The sequence below is a fragment of the Vicugna pacos genome, unplaced genomic scaffold (assembly GCF_048564905.1).
Source record: "Vicugna pacos unplaced genomic scaffold, VicPac4 scaffold_19, whole genome shotgun sequence".
Lineage (NCBI taxonomy): Eukaryota > Metazoa > Chordata > Mammalia > Artiodactyla > Camelidae > Vicugna > Vicugna pacos.
In genome coordinates, this window is record NW_027328740.1 from 26280515 (window position 1) to 26287947 (window position 7433).

General features: G+C 45.4%; 1 long non-coding RNA gene across 1 annotated transcript; it reads left to right on the forward strand.

The window, feature by feature from the left end:
- The first annotated feature begins 2313 nt into the window (after positions 1-2313).
- On the forward strand, positions 2314-7222 carry LOC140693279 (uncharacterized). The gene is made up of 3 exons (XR_012069002.1): positions 2314-2417; positions 5592-5664; positions 7037-7222. It is a non-coding gene; the product is annotated as an uncharacterized lncRNA (long non-coding RNA).
- The last annotated feature ends 211 nt before the right edge of the window (positions 7223-7433 follow it).

Sequence of the window (7433 nt, forward strand, 5' to 3'; positions counted from 1 at the left end):
TCCAGATCCCTGAGACTCAGCGTGTGCCATCATCCGTAGCCGTATCCCTCCCTGAACGCTGCCTCTGCTACCTCAAATTTGGCAGCTCGGATCTCGGTCTCAGAATCAACTGTGGGGATATTTTGCACTGGATTCTTTGAGTTCTGTCAGCCAAGCATCTGCTGTGCACTCTTCTAACACTCAGCGCATCACCTTCAATCCCATGTCTCCTGTCCGCTTGAGAGTGTGCGTCCAAGTTAAAGAGAGTTTCACCTTTACTGCTCCATCAACAGGGCTCAGACCATGCACTGGTATCCATTCCCTGCTTTTCCTTCTCCTGCTTCCAGGTGTTCTGAGGCCTCATCCTGTCTTTGGAAGTAACAGACCCCTCTTCGGCAAGTGTCCTGTGCCAAGGGCTGGGTGAGTGGATGTTTCCATTGCTGTGTTCATGGGAGCGAGTGAGCACAGGTTGCACTGCTTCTCTGTCAACTGGGCATCGATGAATCAACACTTTCCAGATACATTTCACAGAAATGTGATTTTTTTTATCTCTTAGTTTCTATAGAGCCGTGGTGGGAGGGATTGTCTGAAGACACCAGTTGTGAAATTGTGTTGATCTCTCATTTGCAGTCTTCAAAAATTTAATAGAATTTTTATAAATATTTTGGGAGTTATACGAAAATGAAGTTAGTTTCTGAAACATACTAAATCGACCTAGAAGCCAGACTTGTCAATTTCGTTAACATTTTGTCAGCTCTAAGGAAAACATAGACAGATAGAATGCAAATTAGCAGTCCGAACTGTTAAAGGGGTCATGTCAACTCTTTACTGTGGAAGCCTCCGAAACCAACAGGAACCATGAAATATCTAATGGAAACATGAAATAACCCCCAAGCTTGGATTCACTTGTTCATGTGGTGCCCTTTACTCCCGATGACACCTACTGGTCAATGTTGACATTTCAAGGTGTAACAGCCCTCTCAACGAAAATACAAGAGAAAACGAACTAAATATATACATTTAGCTTTGAATCCAATGAACCTAGAGGCATTATAGCTATGAGAACCCTGCTACTGCTCTGCTAGGATACTGAGAACCAGGTGTTCTTCTATCAGTGATGAGAACGCTTAATCATCCGATCATGTTGGGTAAAGCACTTGATTGCAACCAAGTCTGCACCCCCATGATAGATTGCCCCCGGGGGCTTGACTCAATTGAAAGACGGTGCACATAAGCTGTGTCTTTCATGTCATTGGCGAATTTTACTGTTCAGTTCACTATGTGACTTCTAATATTTACCTAGACTGTCTTGAGAAACGGAGGCCTAATACAGATTCAAGTTCAGTCAAAGATTCCCCTCACTTAACACACTCCCTTCACCCCAGAGAAGACATAATCCCAGCATTTGCTGAATCTAGTGGAAGGCCATCGTTTCTTTGTGGGAGCTAAGTATTCAATTCCTATCTATTTCATACGAGAGTATTTGACCTTTATGGGGTTCCCTGTTGTTCACAGAGGATGAAGCTAGAGGAACTCTGATTCTAGGAGGGGCTTGCTCTTCTCTTACTGGCTTCATTGCAGCTCAGGTACTGATCCCTCAAAATGGATGTCTGAGTGGAGGGCAGGGAAGAGCAAGTGCTTGACAGCTAGGCCCAAACCTGGGAAAAGGCTTACCTGGGCTTGGTGCACTTTGATCTGAATGGCTTGGAATTGCCCCTTGGGTCGTGTGGATTATCTGACCTCTTTCAAGAACATGAGCGTTTTTATCATCTCTGCCATCTCTTCTCTTTAGACGTCAGGGATCTTGGACCCGTTCTTGGAGCAGAGAATTGAGGAACTTCCTCCAGTCCACGGTGGCCCTCCGTATGTTTCTGCTAGTATCAGCGAGGTTCAATATGTCTCATGAATGCCTTTCGAGCCTGCTATCCTCTACAGCTGTCTCCAGGCCAGTATTCTCTATTGTAGCAGAACATCTCTCATCAATGTGTTCGCATCTATCCTCAATCCGTGCAGCCATATTTTCGGCAAGCTTCTCTTCGTGTCTCCCATAAAGTCGACTTCAACAGGACTGGGCAAGTCTGAAAGGACCTCGGAGCATCTCCAGTAAGCTGAAGACAGGCAGATCTTCCACTGTCTGCCCTTTCAGGTTCTGGAAACTGACCCGTGAACTCAGGTCTTTGGGCAGCAGCAGTATCTCGAACTGACACAGCTTCCCGGACCAAAGACCTAAGCCAAGATCCACAGAGGGCGGCAGCTCCTCCATCACACAGATCCAACCACCGATCTCTGCCCGGTTACCTAGGATCCACCAGCCACAACAAGCCTCGCGGTACACACCAACATTCCACCTGGAATCCAACCGCTAACTGCCATCCCCAATGGCTGCTGCATCTTGTCAGTGTTGGGGGAGGGGCTGCATCTGACGAGAGGTTCCTAAGGTAAATGTGATTCTACCCACTAGCGTCCCATGGGCCTTTCTTCTTCCCTCTTTCCTTTTGTTCAGATCTGTATGCACTGTAGCAACGGAGGGAAGTGTGTCCAATTTCAGTTGAATGTTTCACACGTCTTTAAACTTTCTAACAGTTCACAGTACACAGAGACCCACTAAGGGAAACTATTGTTCCTGTAATATGGGCACACCCGCAATACATAGCCGTCGGTTGATTTCTGCTGAAACACCCGCATTCACGAGACATCTATCCCTTTGTTTCAAGGGGGCTGAAATTCCTAGGAAAGATACAATCCCCAATGTGCTCTTTACTGCCTGTCTCTTTTGAACTTAGTACAATTTTGCGGAGCTACTTTTCCTTGTTATAGGCTTGTGCCATTTCTTCTCGACGTAGTGTAGATTATGGCATTCATTCATCCTGTTGGAATACTTGCAAGTCTATATCACGGTCTAGGAATCCATTGGATTCCAAAGCCTCAATTGGGTTAGGTCACGATATGCTCATATGAATCAATATTTACAAATATAAATGCACGCCTCTGATTTCCGAATACAGGTACATTCAAGCCACGATACTGGGTCGATGCGTACTGAATGATCCTTGACATCACCTTGAGTAATTTCTTTTGAATATTCATGTTACCCTACCCTTTTTGTGTTGTTTGTTTATTTGATTCTTGGTCTGCTTCTCGTTTGTTTTGCAAACACGTCAGACAATGCATCTCTCCGTTTGCTTCCAACAGAGAGTCATATAAGCTGACTCCCTTAAGATAGTGCTTCCAATCCCCTATGATTTCCTGCTTCCCTCTCCCATCTTTAGGGTTTTGATGTCCTCCTTGCCTTCTTCTTGTTTCTTCTTTTCCACTCATGCTCTTCTTGCATTTCCAATAAGGGTTTTCTTCTTTCCATTTCATCTTGCTGCTTATCCCTTCAGGGGAGAATTCTCAACCTTTCTTTTAGGATAAGTTTCGAACTACTGAATTCTTTTAAGATTTGCAGGTCTGTGGCATTCTCTAGCTCTGCTGTTATTAGAAATGGTGGTCATGTGGCATAGGCTACCCTAGATGGCAGCATTTTGCCATTCAAGCTATGGTCTATGTCCTGGCACTCCTCCCTGTCCTGCAATATTGCTGCTGAGATAGCAGCTTAAACCCCTCTGGAGGATCTCTTGTGACTATGTTGCTTTCCTCCAGGCGCATTTTAAATCACTGGGATGCTCATGAACTTTGTTGATTTGGATCATACAGCTGCTGCTAAGTCTATTGGGATTCCACCTCTTTTGGACGCTGTGTACTTCCTGAATTCGCCTAGATGATTCTATCTTGGCTTTCAGCAAGTTTCAGTCTGATTTTTCTACACATCACTTTTCAAACATTGTTTGTTTCTTTATCTCTTGCTTTTCCATCTGGGACTCTTGCGAATTTTAGTCTTTCATGCCTTGTCTTCAACCAGGATTCAACAGCAATGTTTTCATTGGTTTGCACTTGCTTTCCTATGTGTGCTTCTGACCGAGGGATTTCTGTTCCCCTGTCTTCAAAGTCATTCACGCGTCCCTCTGCAATATCTCGTCTGCTTAGGACGGAATGTTAGCCCTGATATTTTCTCATCCACTGAGTTTTCCGATATTATTTGGCTCGTCTTTAGGCTTTCTCTTCCCCTTTTCTGGTATTCTGCCTTTTGTGATTCTGAGACACTGTTGTTCTTCAGTGTTTCCCTCACCTCCATTTTCAATACTTGCTCTGGAGAGCGTTTTGCAGTCTAGTTGTCTGAAAGCTTATCTTTAGGGCCTTCAATCTCTTGGGAACTGAAAATGGTACTTCCTTTTCCTTTTACTGTATTTCTTCATCTCTACTGGTCAGGTAATTTCAGGTATCTATGTAGACTTCTAGGGCTTGGTTAAGTGAAAACTTTAGACTCTTGGCTCTACACAATTGCATGGGATTTCTGTGAGGACAAATTTTCCTAGACATTGATGCCATGTCCTGTTCCTGTGTGTGTTGTCTGGTCTATGTCCAATTGCTGGTGTTGCCTTTGTTGTGATGAACACCCCATACTATTTCGATTAGGATAACCTCATTTTGATTACGCTTATCTCACAAATCTGGAAGAGCACAGGACACTTCCTCTGGTGGAAATGGAGCTTCTAAAGGTTCTCAGCTCTGCATTCTACTCTATGTTATTTTGGAGTGTTTCCAGAAGAGCAGAGTGTGAGTGCGCTTGTGCTTTGTAGTGCCACGGGAATGTCCCACTGAAACCAGTTCTTCCAAGAGCTTCTCTGTCTACAGAAACACCAGTGGAAGCATATCTATGGATGTCACACATGAGGGCCTGCTGGAATGATCCCGCAGCCCGAACTTGGTGTCCTCGCTGCCGAACCGTGCCGGTGCCATCCAAAATGTAGCATCCGCTTTTGAGAGATAAACTGAAGGAAATCCTTCCTCTTCTCACGCTGTGGTCTTGGACCACACTTCCTTGTCCTCTCATCCTTGTGGCACGGGTGCACGAAGGCAACCACAGAGCTGTTGCACATCCTGTGCCTCAAACCAAACCATAATCACAGCCCAGGTTATGAATGTAGCAGATCCTAAGGCTTTTCATTCTGAATTCAAACCCAAGGCCCCTGGATCCCTCAGACCCGATGCACAATATCTCTCATTCAGCCCCACACATGCTCTATTGGCAAAATGCCAAATTGGTCTCTGGTCCTGCAGATGCACTGGGTGTGGCCATGGGACATATCGATAATTTCAACTGCGCGCGCCAGGGTGGTTGCTTGCTCATTGGGGTCACAGGTCGGTTTGCTCTCTTGATAGGACCTACCACATCCCACAACACACTCCAGATCCCTGAGACTCAGCGTGTGCCATCATCCGTAGCCCTATCCCTCCCTGAACGCTGCCTATGCTACCTCAAATTTGGCAGCTCGGAGCTTGGTCTCAGAATCAACTGTTGGGATATTTTGCACTGGATTCTTTGAGTTCTGTCAGCCAAGCATCTGCTGTGCACTCTTCTAACACTCAGCGCATCACCTTCAGTCCCATGTCTCCTGTCCGCTTGAGAGTGTGCGTCCAAGTTAAAGAGAGTTTCACCTTTACTGCTCCATCAACAGGGCTCAGACCATGCAATGGTATCCATTCCCTGCTTTTCCTTCTCCTGCTTCCAGGTGTTCTGAGGCCTCATCCTGTCTTTGGAAGTAACAGACCTCTCTTCGGCAAGTGTCCTGTGCCAAGGGCTGGGTGAGTGGATGTTTCCATTGCTGTGTTCATGGGAGCGAGTGAGCGCAGGTTGCACTGCTTCTCTGTCAACTGGGCTTCGATGAATCAACACTTTCCAGATACATTTCACAGAAATGTGATTTTTTTTTATCTCTTTGTTTCTATACAGCCGTGGTGGGAGGGATTGTCCGAAGACTCCAGTTGTGACATTGTGTTGATCTCTCATTTGCAGTCTTTAAAAATTTAATAGAATTTATATAAATGTTTTGGGAGTTATACGAAAATGAAGTTAGTTTCTGAAACATACTAAATCGACCTAGAAGCCAGACTTGTCAATTTCGGTAACATTTTGTCAGCTCTAAGGAAAACATAGACAGATAGAATGCAAACTAGCAGTCCGAACTGTTAAAGGGGTCATGTCAAGTCTTTACTGTGGAAGCCTCCGAAACCAACAGGAACCATGAAATAACTAATGGAAACATGAAATAACCCCCAAGCTTGGATTCACTTGTGCATGTGGTGCCCTTTACTCCCGATGACACCTACTGGTCAATGTTGGCATTTCAAGGTGTAACATCCCTCTCAAGGAAAATACAAGAGGAAACGAACTAAATATATACATTTAGTTTGAATCCAAAGAACCTAGAGGCATTATAGCTATGAGAACCCTGCTGCAGCTCTTCTAGGCTACTGAGAACCAAGTGTTCTTCTATCAGTGATGAGAACGCTTAATCATCCGATCATGTTGGGTAAAGCACTTGAATGCAACCAAGTCTGCACCCCCATGATAGATTGCCCCCGGGGGCTTGACTCAATTGAAAGACGGTCCACATAAGCTGTGTCTTTCATGTCATTGGCGACTTTTACAGTTCAGTTCACTATCTGACTTCTAATATTTACTTAGACTGTCTTGAAAAACGGAGGCCTAATACATATTCAAGTTCAGTCAAGGATTCCCCTCACTTACCACACTCCCTTCACCCCAGAGAAGACATAAACCCAGCATTTGCTGAATCTAGCGGAAGGCCATCGTTTCTTTGTGGGAGCTAAGTATTCAATTCCTATCTATTTCATACGAGAGTATTTGACCTTTATGGGGTTCCCTGTTGTTCACAGAGGATGAAGCTAGAGGATCTCTGATTCTAGGAAGGGCTTGCTCTTCTCTTACTGGCTTCATTGCAGCTCAGGTACTGATCCCTCAAAATGGATGCCTGAGTGGAGGGGAGGGAAGAGCAAGTGCTTGATAGCTAGGCCCAAACCTGGGAAAAGGCTTACCTGGGCTTGGTGCACTTTGATCTGAATGGCTTGGAATTGCCCCTTGGGTCGTGTGGATTATCTGACCTCTTTCAAGAACATGAGCGTTTTTATCATCTCTGCCAGCTCTTCTCTTTAGACGTCAGGGATCTTGGACCCGTTCTTGGAGCAGAGAATTGAGGAACTTCCTCCAGTCCACGGTGGCCCTCCGTAGGTTTCTGCTAGTATCAGCGAGGTTCAATATGTCTCATGAATGCCTTTTGAGCCTGCTATCCTCTACAGCTGTCTCCAGGCCAGTATTCTCTATTGTAGCAGAACATCTCTCATCAATGTGTTCTCATCTCTCCTCAATCCGTGCAGCCACATTTTCGGCCAGCTTCTCTTCGTGTCTCCCATAAAGTCGACTTCAACAAGACTGGGCAAGTCTGAAAGGACCTCGGAGCCTCTCCAGTAAGCTGAAGACAGGCAGATCTTCCACTGTCTGCCCTTTCAGGTTCTGGAAACTGACCCGTGAACTCAGGTCTTTGGGCAGCAGC